We start from the raw sequence: 16478 nt of genomic DNA on the forward strand, positions 1-16478 counted from the left end.
CCTCCTAGTATGTGTCATGGCCTTCAGCCTAGAGTTCAGGGCATGCAGGGCATCTGAGCAAAGGCTGTAAGCCTTTGGATGCTGCAATCAGTGTAAATAGGGACAGAGAGCAAAGGATCCTGACTGCTCCATTGTTGTGTGTGGGGGAAATGGAGATAGAGCAGAGGAAATTTGATTTAGTTGGGGTTGGTCCTGCTTTGAGCAGGGGGTTGGACTAGATGACCTCCTGAGGTCCCTTCCAAGCCTGAGATTCTATGATCCTATGAAATGACAAGGGAGAACAGGTGAGAGAAAGTGCTGAGGCTGAATTTGGGGAGCTGAACTCCCAGCAGTAATTGCTTAAGTGGAAGAAATATTTCTCTTCTACGCACTGGCTGAAATTCCTCCTCAAGGTGCATTGGGGGTGGGGGACAGGGGCCGAGATGGAGGGACAGAGGCTGGTAAAGAAAGGCACTCTGGGGCAGGGCTCCGAGCAGCCCTCAAAAGCCTGCAAATACATGCTGCGTGGTGTTAAGTAAATGAATGGCCTGTGGCCCTTGGAGGAAAATTTGCTTCTGCCTGAAATAAGAATGCAGACCCAGGGTCCATTCCACACGGGCACTGAAATGCATGCCAGGTTCGGTGCCCAAGGCTGCACCAGAGTCTCTCCTCAAGGGCAGAGAATCCACTTCAAGTCCCTTTTTATTGCCCATACCAATGATCAGCACAAAGATTAACCGTAAAATATCCAGAACAAGTGTCCGAAATGGGGTTCTTTTGATCAGTATTTAAAAAGCCACAGCAAGGAGTGCCAGAAAGATTTTAACATCACCCTCTCTTTTGTTGCCCGAAACTGAAATGCCAGGGAAGGGAAGGTGGGACCAGACAATGCACTTGAGTGTGCACGTGCAGGGTTGCGTGTCAATGTGCGTGTGCAGAATGATGCTCAAGCATCAAAGAGCAGAGCCTTTGAGGAATGACTCACGCGAGAGGGACTCTGAATGCCAGGATCACAGTCCATCTTTGATTCCAAGGGTAGATTTTCAATAGCCCTCAGCACTGGCCAAGCTCTGCTTCCATTGAAGTCAATGGTAAAATGCTAAGAGCTTTTGAAAACCTGGCCAATGGCCAAGGTACCAGGAAGTTAGATTCCTGGCTCTGACACTGATACATTGGGTGACCTTGACCACATCACTTCATTTTCTGTGCCTCAGTTTCCTCCACTGTAAGATGGGGATAATATTACTAGCTCACCTTCATAATGTGCACTGAGCTCAATAGCTGCAAAGCCCTGTCTCGGAGCTGAGGATGGTTACATGTTCATCCTGACACTAGTTCTCCCCAACATGCCTTCCCTCAAATTGTCCGAGGCGCGTCCCATGTCTGGCTTTTTGTGCCTGCTTATGATGGGCTCTTGGTTCCTGACCCTGGCTCATGCATCCTCTTCCTTGTGCTCTTCCAGTTCATGCTTAGAAATGATTCCCCACCCACAAGTACAGGTGCTGATGCAGTGGCCATTACCCCCTCCCCTCTTGTGGGGTCTCAGGACCCGGGCCCGGACATCTATACTGCAATTTGATAGCCCCACACCCCAGGGCCATGCTGCAGGTCTTTTATTGCAGTGTAGATGTGCCCAGTGAGACCCTTGGTTAATCCCTAGCATAGGTGCAGCATAGAGAATGCAGGGCAACACTTCCCTCCCATGCCTCAGTCCAGGCCTAGAGAGAACCAGGTCTAGGAAGGACATTCAGAATGCATGGCCCATTCGGTCTTCTGCCTTTCTGGTCAGACTCCCAGTGTGTGTGTGTCAATTAGCACCAGCTGTGATGGTGTCTATTTGGACACCTGCAGGCTAGGAACCAGATTGAGATCCACCAACCCATTTCACATAGGCCATCAAACAGCTGCCAGCCTGTAATGACTTTCCATCACTGCCGACCTGGGCCATATTTGAACCAGTGACCTGTAGGTGAAACGCCCATCACCAGTCTGCCGGACCAGCTGTCAGCATCATTGTTAATCAGTGGCTTCATCCCAGTTAGGTGCAGTCAAAGACACTGTAAGCCCTCACTGCCCATCACAGGCAGATGGGACTGCAAAGGGCAAAGATATTAAACATCGGCTGATTGGTGGAAGACAAAATCCTTCCCTTCCAGTGGGGATAAAAGGGTTGATTTTTATCATCATTATCATCATGATGTTGATTTCATTTTAAACGCTTATCTTAGCTGCCCAAGGGAAAGGCGGGGGAGAGGCAGATCAGAGGATATGATTCCTTCGTCCAGCGATGTGCCCACAAAAATGTAATTTACATAAGCATAAAAATATCCTGATTCCCTCTGGTTTTATTTTAGTGTTAAAAAGCAGGTTATTTAAACATTTATTTAACCCTTTGTGAATTTAGCCCTGGTGGAAAAGGACCAGGCTGGCCGCCCTGGAGAATGAAGTCTACCCAGATACCATGGGGAGGAGTTCACATACCACAGTGAGGGATGATCTTATGAACAACTAGGCAGAGAGTAACCTAGATATGAATCCACACAAATCCATTCAGTTTTACTGGAATAAGTGGAAGTTCTATGAAGTTCTACACGGTGAGTGGGAAAGGATTTGGCTACACAGGTTTTGGTATTAATATTCATATATTGGGTTGGGCAGCAGTGTAGTTAACATATGCTCTAGTAGCTAGCATGCTGGCCGGAGACCAAGGATTAGTCTTTGCTTTGCCACTGGCCTGGAGACCTTGGGCAAGTCTCTGTGCCTCAGTTTCCCTACTTGTAAAATGGAGATGATGATACTGACCTCCTCTGTAAAGCACATGGAGAGGTACTGATGAAAAGGGCTCTGTAAGACCGAGGTATTATTACTATTAAAGCGTGGACACCGTTATACCAGTGCAAAGGTGCTTATACACGTCTGGCTTACTTCCGTGAATAAGCTGATATCAATACAGGACACCTTTATACGGGTTATATTTGCACCCACTGTCAGGGGTACCACTGATTTAACTCTGTCAGTGTAAAATCATGCCCCTAACTGAAATAGTTAACTGGGGGCGACACTGTGTGTAGGGCAGGGTCTATCCAAAATAATGGGGCAGATGCAGAGGAGGGGCTGGCAGATCAGTACAAACAACAACTCACAGACAGTTGTGAGAATAAAAATGGCATGTGTAGGTGGCTGTCATGTGTAGACTCCTGTGAGTCATTGTTTTGGAATATTCATACAGCTGCTGGGCTTTTGGGAATGTTGGACGTACCAGACCGGTAGGCCCATCTCACTCAGTATCCTGCTGACTTACCGAGGTCACCCAGCAGGCCAGGGAGAGCCAGGAATAAAACCAAGGTCTCCTGAGAGCCAGTCCAGGGGGCTATCCACTCAGCCGCTCTTCAGGGACATACATTCACAGGCCAGCAGAAGATGCTAGAAACCCCCTAGTAGACAATCCAGCCTAAAGCGGAGTCAGACTCCAGTATCTGCAAAAAGAACAGGAGGACTTGTGGCACCTTAGAGACTAACAAATTTATTAGAGCATAAGCTTTCATGGGCTACAGCCCACTTCATCAGATGCATAAAATGGAACATATAGTAAGAAGATATATATATATACACAGAGAAGCTGGAAGTTGCCATACAAACTGTAAGAGGCTAATTGATTAAGATGAGCTATTATCAGCAGGAGAAAAAAACTTTTGTAGTGATAATCAAGATGGCCCGGCTGCTACTCTGACTCCGGTATCTGAGGGCAGAACTGGGACCCCCGATGCCTTTATTGATGTGCAACCTACACCCTCTTACGCATCACCTCTGCTTTCGGCTTGGTGAGTCCCACATCAGAGGCAGGTAAGGACGGCTCCCCCTTACGACCCATGCTGGGGCCACCTAATCTTCTCCTGGCCCCAGCTAGTTCTAAACTTTTTCAGAGGAAGCTATGCTCTCTGGGGGTGTGTCTGGACTGGAATCGCAGGGGGTGATTGCAGCTTTTGGAGACATACCCGAACTAGCTTTATGAAGCACACACTGCTGGAGCCTCACTGCTCTGGTAGGTGAGCGAGCTAAACTAAAACTAGCTTGAGCCTTTCAGCTCAAACTAGACCTCTCATGAGATTCTCAGGCTGCCAGCTCCCTCCCCTTCCTCAGCTTTGATCCGGCTTTTCCTTTGGCAAAGCTCTCAATAACTCCAGCTGGAGTTTTGAGGAGGGAAAACCAAGTCAGGACATCAGAATTTGACCTTTCATGATTGTCCCACTTCAAAACAGGGGCCATGGGGCTCTAGAAATGATACATGCATACGAATTGGCGTGGTCCGTTGCCACACCGTTCCTGCAGCCCTGTTTGGCTTCAGTCAGATGTGTGAGTGCTCAGCATCAGAGCGGGTCAGAAGATTGTCACCCACACGGGTTTCCATTTCTCCAATATTTTTTGCAAAAATGTGCAGATCTGGGCGAAATTCCCTTTAGAGCAAATATTTTATTTAAAAAAAAAGCTTATGCAGGTGTCCTCCTTCAGCATTTTTGAATGGAAGGTTTTGACTTGTCATTTCCAATCACTTTTACATCCTGAAATTAGGGCTGTCAAGCAATTAAAAAAATTCATTGTGATTAATCGCACTGTTAAACGTTAATAAAATACCATTTATTTAAATGTTTTTGGATGTTTTCTATATTTTCAGATATATTGATTTCAGTTACAACACAGAATACAAAGGGTACAGTGCTCACTTTATATTTATTTTTATTACAAATATGTGCAGGGTAAAGAACAATCGTATTTTTCAATTCACCTCATACAAGTACTGTAGATCGGGCCTTAGTTTGATTTCAGAACATTTGAGCTTTAACCTGTTCCTAATCTACTGAAACTAACCATAATAGTAACAACACGTAGCTCTCAGAGAGCATTTTTCATCAGCAGATCTCATAGGACTTTTACAGATGGGGAAACTGAGGCATTGAGCGGTGAAGTGACTCACCCAAGGCCACCCAGAATTTCAGTAGCAGAGCCCAGACAGAACCCAGCTCTCCCAAGTCCCAGGCCAGGGCTCCCTCCACTAGACCTTGCACCGCTTTAAACAAGAATAAGTATGTCTACACAGCCCTTTGCACTGACTTAACTAAATTGGTTTAAAATCACACCTTAAGTTAAACTATCGCAACTCTGCATCTATAGGAGCCCCTTTGAAAGATTCATCCCTTGCTTAAATGTGTTTTGCCTGGCTAGCCTGAGAGCAAAGGAGAAGAGGAATTCTCCGAGCCAGTGGGTGGTCACTTCATCCATCCTGGTGTTGCAATGGAAACTAAGTCACACGAGTGTGTAATTAACCCTTCTTCTCGCTTAAAGTGCTGTTCAGGGAGTTTGAATCCCACCCTCCATTTATGGCTATTGATTTCAGCACTTCTTATTACTGAGGTAAGTGCCCCGCAAACAGAGAGGCAGCTGGTGGGTTTATCAATCGCTCTCAGATAATTAGTAATTTAGGAAGTTAAGGGAGGAAATAAACTGTGTGACATTCGGAACAAAATGCTTACATTGCAATTGGCTGCAATCCATTTAGGCTAAAAACCAGCTCCAGCCCAGGATTTCTCCATCACTAGTCCAGGAATAAAGTTTGTATTGAAGAAATCTGCTTAGAGGGGATTATTTCAGCTCCTTAGTAGGTTTTCAAATCAGGGGAGAAGACCATGAACTGGCGTTAAGTACCCACCTGGAATGGACTCTGGCTTCAGTCCATAGACAGTGCCACTAGTCAGCCAATGAATAATTTTGAAATCCTAGTGAAAATCTTGGGCTTGACTTTGCTCCCACTGAAATTAGCAGGATTATGCTAATGGTTTTCATGGGAGCAGGGAACTGGGCCCCTGGTTCTCGCTCTCTGTTTTAGGGTTTGTAATGTTGCCCAGTGTTGCAGTGGCTAAGATGGATTGCAGCAAAGGCCCAGATCCTCAAAGACAGGGATGCCCAGCCCTACCTACAGCCCATGGGCCATACATGGCCCACAAAAGCATTTAATAAGACCCGTGGCCTGCCTCAACACAATGTACTAACGGCCGATTCATTAGCATTTTGTCGAGTTTACATCATTTTAGTTGACACAAGTGTGTAAATAGACAATCCTGTACATAGAAACAACCTGGCTAAATATGCAGGAACAAGCTGAATTTAAAATAGAAATCAATACAGGTGACTTTAAATCTTATTAAAATATGTAGAATCTGTTTGGCCCACACAAGCCTGTGCTGCGTTTATGGTGGCTCTCCTGTGTAATAAGGTTGGGCACTTCTGCTCATTTGGATACCTATGGGAGTTAGGGGCTTAAATACCTTTGAGGAGCTTGGTCTCAACCCCTAGTAGACTTCCTGGAGTCTCTGGCACATCTCCCTTTTGGGGCTGTACGAAGCACTGCTTGGGATGGGTTTATTGTTTACATGGAGAGGATGGGGGTAGGAGCTGATGGAGGGGAATATTGTTCTGGGATGATGGTAAAGCTTTAGCAAAGAGGAAGGCTTGGCAACATCTCCTAAAGGTGGGTAGCCCCTGGATTCATCTCATCTGCTCCAGATTCACGACTGCTCTGTCCCCAGCTCTCATGTACTTTGCCCTGGGCTTTGGCCATTGTCCCAGAGGAGTGCAACGATCTTTGTGGGTCATAGATAGAGATGCTCTCTCTAATGCAGCTGGGACGTTTAGACGGGAAGGCCTCTGTGTCAGGAACCGTATCTTTGTACTGTGTCTGTACAGTGCCTAGCACAACAGGGTCTTGGCTGAAGCAGGAGAAGGGACAGACTGGAGCCGTAGCAGTCGGTCAGAGCTACCAGGCAGCTGGGAGGATCCCCAGCATGGTAGAAACTTTCAGTAGGCCGGAGCAGTTACATACCTGCCTTGTGGGGGGAAGGGGTCACCTGGTTAGACCCTTGGCTGGACCCTCAGATGACTCATCAGGCTCAGAATACTCATCACACTGGTCCAGATCCAGCCTAAGGGCTACAGTAATAATAATAATAAAATAATGATCACCTGATACACTAACGGCTTTGAAGATTAGGAGCCAATTGAAGCCAACAGGAGTTCTGCCATTATAAAGGTGGGATTGAATCCTGAGTAAGGAGATGGGGCATTAAACTGGGGTGGAAACAGACTGAGAGCTTGTGGAGGGACTAGAGAAGCAGCTTGATGCCTGAGATTTTCAAAGGAGCGTAAGAATTGCCAGACTGGATCAGACCCGTAGCCCATCTACCCCAGTATCCTCTCTCTGACCATGGCCAGCAGATGCCTCAGAGGAAGATGTCGGATCCCTACACAAGCAGACGTGGGGTAATGTGCCCCCACATTTGGTCTCATTCTAGTAGTTACAGAGTGGCTTAAACCCTGACACATGAAGTCCACCATATTTAGTATCATTCAGTGTGATAACCCTGGACAATCTTGTTAACCATCTAAATGTCCAGTCCCTTTCTGAAACATACAAAGTTCCTGGCTTCAATAACTTCCTGGGGCAGTGAGTTCCACAGCTTAATTATGCATTGCGTGAAAAATGCCTTTAATCAGTTTTGAATCTGCCCCCTTTTAATTTCATTCAATGACCCCTTGTTCTTGGGTTATGAGACAGGGAGAGCTACCTTCTCTAGATCGTTCATTATTTTACATACTTGGAACATGTCCCCTATGCGCCCCATTCTAAGGTAACAGCCGCAGTCTTTTCAATATCTTTTCATCTAGGCCTTTTTCTTTTGGCGAGAAGATTTAGAAACCTGATTCCTGTGTATTTCAATGGAAACTGTGCACCCAAATCTCTTCTGCAGAAGAGGGGTGGCAGGTGGCCAGATGCAACACAACTGAAATCTGGGCATTGTTTTCACATTTAGCTTAATATACAGAGAAAGTGTTTCCTAGGGGTTAGAGCAGCGGACTGGCACCCAAGAGATAGGGGTTTTATTCCTGGCCAGCCAGGTGACCTCAGGCAACTTATTTCCCCTTCCTGTGCCTCAATTTTTCCATCTGTATAGTGGAGGCAATGATACCGACTTCCTTTGTTAAGCACTTTGAAAAAAAACCCAGGTATTGCTATTAAACCATTCTGGAGGAAAGTAATGTCTGGATCACTGTGACCTGGTTCTTGCCAAGGAGGAAAGACAGAGTTTTCTAGTTAGCTGGTTGTTTGCTGGCCAAGAATGTCTGTTGTACTCTGCACTGGGCTTAAAATCTGTGAGCCTACTAAACACCCTGCTAATTGCCCTGGCAAAAAGGAGTTTGAGGCATTGAACTTTTCATGAACCCCCAGCAGAGCTGGTCTGAAAATGCATGTTTTGCCCGTGGATCATTTTAACAAAAAATGATATTTTGTTTTCATTTTTGTTAAAACTTTCAGTGGCAAATTCAGACGTTTCATTGAAAAACTGAAAATGGACCTTTGGGGGTTTTCATCAAAGGAAAACAGAAAGTTTTCGGTGGAAAACTGATGAGAGCCAAATAAATATGGGCCCCAAACCGACAAAAAAAAACCCTGAAAAACCCACCACTCTGTTTTCTGGAGTGACCCCAGCCAGGGGCTGCATCGCTGTGAACTCGGTGCTGAAGGGACAGATTTTCTTATGCCTCCTGGCTTGGCTCACTGGGGTTGGGGAACAGTTTGTGGCTATGGCAGGATCTTTCAACAAGAACAGGAAAGAGCTGCTTAAAGGCGGGATTACACAGGTGAAAGACAAGCTGATCCAGATGCGACCACATCACCCATGATGTATTCAGGAGAACAGCAGCACGATGAGACCTAGGCAGAAGCCAGAGCCTGGTATTGTTGATAAACAGGCTGGACCCGAAGGCAACATGGCCTGATCTGGGGAGAGACAGGGAGAATAACACCATTTAGAGCAACCTGGTGAGCTTGAGAGTGGATCAGCCCCGAGACCCAAAGAGGGGTCCGAGGCACCCAAGGAGAAATTACCTGAGTGGTACCGATAATAGCTGCAATCAATTGATACTGGGTTTCTATATTTCTCCTTGATTTCACCCCAAGGTTAGAGTCCTACTGGTATTTTCATTGTCCTATGGCCCATTGTCAATGGCCGGCGTTACTAAGACACCCCACTGCCCAGTGGATGGAGCACTGGTCTGGGACTCAGGAGATCTGGGGTGAGATCCGCATCCCTGCTCTAGCCCCTTACGCTGGGGGGAAGGGTCAGACTGGATTAAAAGGACCTTAAAAGCACCAGTTCAGGCTAGGCACTGCAGAAAGCTGCTTTCCAAGGACCCCCTGCGCAGCCCCTGACATGGGGGGGGGCTGGGGTGGGAGAGGTGAGTAAGAGAATGGCAGCAGAATACAGCACTGTCCGCATTGCTGCGGCCCAGATGGCAGCCTGACGAGGCGGCCCTAGGAGACAGGCTGCGAGTTAGGTTATATCTCTGACTTAACGCTGTCTTAGCCCCTCCGTCCTCTGTCCTGCAAGTGTGCGAGGCACAATTCAGAATCTCTCCCCTGGGTTCCCTCCCCGGCTCGACCGCTGACCTGCTGTGTGAGCTCTGTGTTCTGCTCATTCCCCTCCTGCCCCAGGTCTGTCTTGTGTATTTAGAGGGTTTGAGACAAGGGCTGTTTCCGTCTGTGCAGCACCTGGCACAACGGGGCTCTGATCTCAGCCAGAACCTCTTGGCACCAGCGGTGATGGAACCTTCCCAAAAGTGGGGGGGCCACAGCCCAGGGGGCCCTACCCCCTTTGTGCCCCCACCCCTTCTGCCAGAGGCCCCGCCCCAGCCAAGCTGGAAGCCGGAGCAGGCCGGGAGCTGCAGACCCTCCACCTGATGAGGGTGGTGGGCTAAGAGCAGCCCCCAACCAGCCCATGTCCCTGCCCAGGGGCCCCCTGCCCAGGGCATGTGGAGGGTTTGTGGCTCCCCACAGATGCCCGGAGTGGGCCTTGGAGCCATAGCCCAGCCATAGTAAGAGCCGCCCGGCCAGGCATTTGTGGGGAGCCGTGGCATGGGATGGGGACATGGGATGGGGGCTGCTCTAGGTCCCCCCAACCCAGGGCAGCTGAAGGGTCCACGGCATGGCACCCCATGCTGCCCAGGCTCCCTGGCTGGGCTGCAGCTGCCAACCTGGCCAGGGGATGGCCGGGGAGGCCTGTGGCAAAAAGTGGGAGGGCCACAACCCCCTGAACCCCCAGTTCCAGCACCCTTGCTCGGCATTACAACAATGATAACGCTCCATTTCCACTTCTCTAGGTTTCAGACAAGAGGCCCCAGGTATGACTGAGAGTCTGCATCTGAACCTCTCAGTTTATTGAATTGAGAAAAGAAGAAAAGGAAACATGATTAATAAACCAATGGAGCAAATAACGTTCACTTCTTGTTCACGTCTGTTTCCATGCCAGCTGTAATACTGCAAGGCAATTCAAGCTCTAGGGGAGAATTCAGAGAATTTCCTAATTGTAAACAAGATAAGGGTTTGTTTATACCACCGGACAGCCTGTCTGATACCTGTTAGAAGGATCTCAGGTCTGTTCTGCGGATTGATAAATGTCATTCTAAAGTCCCTTTCCTTTAACCTGCAGCGATTTGATCACCTGTAGCAGCTGCTCATTCATGCTAACAGACCGCCTCCCCTAAATCCCAAGACCTGAATGAAAGATACGAAGCTTGTAATGTCATTAAGCTGGGGAACTTCTGGGTGGTTTTCTCTTCGATGGAGCTGGTCAGATTTTTCATCCCAAATAAATTAAGCAGTGAATTCAGCTCTTGTTTTCCCACTCGCAGGAAGCTTGCAAAGCAATCCTGATTTCTGCAAATGGAAAGCTGATCTGAACATCTCACCCATTACCTCGAAGTATTCCCCCAGCAGTTCGGTCACAGAGCACTGTGAACTGTCACTTTCCCTGCATATTAGTCACAGCACATGACATTAACCTGTGCTTGGAGGACTGCAGCAGGCTGCTTAATCCGTGAGTGGGTCCCCTGCCCAGGAGTGAAATCACCCAGGTTCTGCAGGGCCTAAGTGAGAGCTGATGTGCCAGCTAGACTCCTCAGAACATCTCACAGTGCCTAGCCTGTGCCAGAGCCAATGCCTAAAGCAGGCTAAGTGGATCCAATATAGCTGCAGCCTAAAGGAGCAGCTACTTAGGGCATGTCTACATTGCAATGGAAGCCCGAGGCATGGCTGCGGCTGGCCTAGGTCAGCTGACTTGGGCTTGCAGGACTTGGGCTGCGGGGATATAAAATTGCAGTGTAGACATTCAGGCTCAGAACAAAGTCCCACCTCTGAGACCCTTCGCTGACCTGGGCTCTGGGATTTGGTGCTGCCGGTATTTTATTGCCGTGTAGACATATCCTTAGTGTCTATAGGAAAGTGGCATTAGCCCCCATGGTTCATTGGGGAAACTGAGGTACAGAAGGATAAAGCTGATCACACAGTGGCAGAACCAGGAACAGAGAGAGCTCTTGAATCCCAGCCCTGTGCAAACTGGACAAAGCACAGCTGTCTGGCACAGTTAGGGGAGCTGTGCTTTCACACACTTTTTCACGTGGGGCTGACACAGCATGACAGGTCTGTGCTAAGGAACCATAGTACAAACTGGGTCAGGTGCTAACCAGGATCATGGCTAGACCTGTAGGGTAGATGGGCTTATAGCTCATATGCTCAGTGGATTTAATACTGTGCCAAATACCTCATTCAGCTCTGCCCTTAACCCCTCTTTATGATGGTGGCTTTGGGTTTCTTCTGGTTCCTGGCGACCTGGGAGATGCCAATGTGATAATCAGATTTGCAGCACAGGAGTGAAATCACCTTCTATTGCAATGTAGACATACCCTAAGTAGCTGCTCCTTTAGGCTGCAGCTATATTGGATCCACTTAGCCTGTGTTAGGCATTGGCTCTGGCACAGGCTAGGCACCGTGAGATGGTCTGAGGAGTCCAGCTGGCACGTCAGCTCTGACTTAGGTCCTGAGCAGGAGACTCTTTTAGCCAGCTCAGGAAAAGAACCATACAGAGACTAGATCTGCAAGGCCCGGGAGTTGCAGTGGGCAGCTCCGAACACACACTGTTAAAAGGTCCTGTTCATCATTTACAAAGCATGTTTTTTCCCCATAATAATCTGTTCCATGCCAGAGAGTAAAACCTATTTGTTTCTGCTGGGGCTGAGCCCACTCGGACGTACAGCGTAATGTCAATAGGGCCAGATCCCCAGCCGGTGTAAATCAGCATTGCTCCTTTGGCATCAAAGGGGCAAGATCCCCAACTGGTGTAAACCAGTGTCACTCCATTGCAGCTCTATGGTGCAGTGCCAGTTTACACCAGCAGGATAGCTGATTGACTTCAAGAGCATTGGGGCCTGATTCACCCCTGCCTGACTCCAGCTTTGCACCACTGAGGTCAATGGGGTTGGAGTTATGACAGCACACGGTGGCACATGGTGAAACAGGCCCTATGCTTTTCTCGTGCCCTTGCTCTTGCACACTCAGTGGTCTGGGTCCCACATGAGGGGCAGTCAATGGGAACATCACTGAAGAGAACGGAGTGAGAGGAGAAACGGGACTTGTGGAGATCCTGGACATGGCACAGCTTGGAGGCAACCAAAGGTTAGTGGCCTCCCCCCTTGCCCACACACTTTGCCTCCCTGTAGCCCAAATTTCCCCCAACATAAGTAGTCTAGGGCTATTCCTCTCGGCTGCCCCTAGACGTGTTGTCTCTGCTGAATTTCCTCTGTCCCTTTCCTTCCATGCTCCCTGTGACTCACCCGCATTCTTAGCACTGCTCACTTGCAACATGTCCTCAGCTAAAAATGTGACCTGCCCCAGAGCAGCTTGGCCAAGTGTTCAATACACAACTCCCCAATACCCACTTCTCCGGTAACGGGGCCTACAATTCTTTGCATGTGCCATACCTGAGGGAGGCTGCATCCCAGTGCTTTGTAGGGTCATGGAGAAGGGGACGGAGACACCTTTATTAATTGCTTGCTGCAACTTATGACACCGGAGAGCACACCAGGTGCTTGATTGTGATGTATTAAGTGCCGTGTCATTCAAGCGGGCTGACGCGAGCAGAATTTAATCTCCCGGCCAATGCAGAGCGATTCACAATGGCCACAAACCGGCAGGACATGAGCCCAGAATGGATGGAATTGAATTACAACAATAAGACTCTGAAAGGGACCTTGATAGAGATGTGGATCCTTCTCCATCAGTGTCTAAATGGTGCAGAGAAGCAATTAAGAAGAGCGAAAGGGAACCAAACCAGTGCTGGAGATGAAGGGTATCAGTTTGCTAGGAAGGATCAGATTTTCTGGGCAGATTTAGTGCAGCCCCTAGGAGAAGAAGTATTTGAACTGGATTCTGAACCTGTATGGAATGGACTCCAAAGGCAGCCACTGGGAGCAGAAGAAGATGAACCGCATTTGGACTAGCTGACTTCAGAACATGTAAAGGATGCTCTTACGGTGAAGAAATGGGATTCAGAAGACCTAGCCTCTGTCCCTGGCTATGCCACAGGCTCCCCATGTGACCCTGGCCACGTCACTTAAGCTCTCTGTGCTTCAATTCTCCATCTGTGAAAGAGTGATAACGACCCTTCCCTACCTTCCAGGGATGTTGTGAAGATAAATTCACTAATACATGTCAGTTAATCGGATGAGGGGGATCATAGAAAACCCAGCACACCAACAAAAACAGTGGTTAGCAGTCCAGTCTGTAAACTGCGTGCCAAAGATGCTCAGATTACAGCCAATGATTCCTGTGAGGGAAGCTTAAAAGGAAAACTGTTGTCATAAATATGAAGGGAAGGGTAACCGCCTTTCTGTATACAGTGCTATAAAATCCCTCCTGGCCAGGGGCAAAATCCTTTCACCTGTAAAGGGTTAAGAAGCTAAGGTAACCCCGCTGGCACCTGACCCAGAATGGCCAATGAGGGGACAAGATTCTTTCAAATCTGGAGGCGGAGGAACAAGGGGTCTGTCTGTCTGTGCGATGCTTTTTCTGGAAACAGATCAGGAATGCAAGCCTTCCAACTCCTGTTAAGTTAGTAAGTAATCTAGCCAGAAAATGTGTTAGATTTTCTTTTGTTTAATGGCTTGTAAAATAAGCTGTGCTAGAGGGAACGTAGATTCCTGTTTTTGTGTCTTTTTGTAACTTAAGGTTTTGCCTAGAGGGATTCTCTATGTTTTGAATCGGATTACCCTGTAAAGTATTTACCATCCTGATTTTACAGAAGTGATTCTTTTACCTTTTCTTTAAATAAAATTCTTCTTTTAAGAACCTGATTGACTTTTCATTGTTCTTAAGATCCAAGGGTTTGGGTCTGGGTTCACCTGTACCAGTTGGTGAGGATTATTATCAAGCCTTCCCCAGGAAAGGGGGGTGTAGGGCTTGGGGGGATATTTTGTGGGAAGATGTCTCCAAGTGGGCTCTTTCCCTGTTCTTTGTTTAAAACGCTTGGTGGTGGCAGCATACGGTTCAAGGACAAGGCAAAGTTTGTACCTTGGGGAAGTTTTTAACCTAAGCCAGTAAGAATAAGCTTAGGGGGTCTTTCATGCAGGTCCCCATATCTGTACGCTAGAGTTCAGAGTAGGGAAGGAACCTTGACAACTGTCAAGACAAAATCACAGATACAAAAAGTCTTTAGTAACTGCCTAGACTATTAACCCCCAAATCATTTCAATAACTGGATGCATTTTTCATTGCCAATGCTGTCTATCTGCTTTCTGTGCTTCACTCATCTTGGAAGATGAAACCTGATGGGTCAATTTCATTTTGCTTATAAGATCTGAAATTCCCCTGTATCTGGAGATGCTTGGATCTAACTCTCAGTCTCAAGCTGTTCCCCGGGGCTCTAACCCAGAGGAGTTTCAAATCAGTTTCCCATTCCAGTGCTCCTATACTACAGTGCTTGCCACGTGAGTGGGACAAACCAGTTGTATAAGGACCACGGATCTAGCCCTTTGGGTCAGATTTTCAATAGATGGCAGCATGTTGCATGCACATTGGGTGCTGCTGAGCTCTTGTTTGGAAATCTGCCCAGCAGGGTCACAATGAGAGTCTGGGTGCTAGACACTCCTGGAAATCTAGCCACTTATTTAGGTGAACATAAGAACTAAGAACGGCCATACTGGGGTCAGACCAAAGGTCCATCTAGCCCAGTATCCTGTCTGCCGACAGTGGCCAATGCTGGGTGCCCCAGAGGGAATGAACAGAACAGGTCATCAGCAAGCGATCCATCCCCTGTCACCCATTCCCAGCTTCTGGCAAATGGAGGCTAGGGACACCATCCCTGACCATCCTGGCTAATAGCCATTGATGGACCTAGCCTCCATGAACTTATCTAGTTCTTTTTTGAATCTGTTATAGTCTTGGCCTTCACAACATCCTCTGGCAAGGAGTTCCATAGGTTGATTGTGCATTTTGTAAAAAAATTCTTCCTTTTGTTTGTTTTAAACCTGCTGCCTGTTAATTTCATTTGGTGACCCCTAGTTCTTGCGTTATGAGAAGGAGTAAATAACACTTCCTTATTTACTTTCTCTACACCAGTCATGATTTTATAGACCTCAATCATGTCCCCCCTTCATTGTCCAAGCTGAAAAGTCCCAGTCTTATTAATCTCTCCTCATACCTGTTCCATACCCCTAATCATTAGGTGCCTGAATGGGAGCTGATCTCTTTGGAAAAACTGGACCCAGCTGCTGGGTGCTGAGCCCTGGGGACTCCAGCCGTATATACAAAAATCAAGCAAAATACTGATTTTGTGGAAATGACAGAATTCATACGTTTGCCCCCAAAATACAATTCTTTTTGAAAAAGGTAGTTTACTCGTTTCTGCCAGATCTCACAATTTAAGCATTTTAAAAAGTTTTTTTTTTAATCATGTTGAAATGTCAGTTGAGATGGAACGGGTTTAAATAAGGCAATCTGAAAGAGAGCTGATTGAATAATAAATAAAGATAAATGAATTTTCACTAATGTAAATCATTACACGGTAATTGCTTTAATAGTACACAATTATTTTCTGCTATATACTGTGATTAATAGCACCAGCTGAGCATTGGAATAGTATTTATTGGTTTTGGGAACTTCGGCGATGAAATAACCGATTTAATCATTTACAATTAATTTTGCGATATGCAATGATCATGTTAATTGTTGGAAAGAAGGTTGAATGGGTCTAGGGTTTATACACCAAAATTCATACCTATTGCAGGATATTAAAAGGAATGGGATGTTATTTCTTAAAATGGGCATTTACAAAGTTAGAGCCTGGCTCTGTGGTGAGCTCTACGTTCCCAGGGGGCTCATAGCTGGAGCAGAGCCCCACTGCAGAGCTTTTGCAATGTTTGATGAAATGGTCAAACTTCCTAAACTTGTTCACACTTTCCCAGTAGCACCAGCCTACGTCTGGTTACCCCCAACTTTCTCCTTCACTCAGGAGATGCAAACCACATCTCTTTAGTTACCCGTGGTACCTAGTACTGTAGCATCTGATCACATCATCATCTTTGATGTGTTTAGCCTCACAGCACCGCTGCAACGTAGG

Source organism: Natator depressus, chromosome 17 (genome assembly GCF_965152275.1).
Source record: "Natator depressus isolate rNatDep1 chromosome 17, rNatDep2.hap1, whole genome shotgun sequence".
In the NCBI taxonomy this organism is placed as follows: Eukaryota; Metazoa; Chordata; order Testudines; family Cheloniidae; genus Natator; species Natator depressus.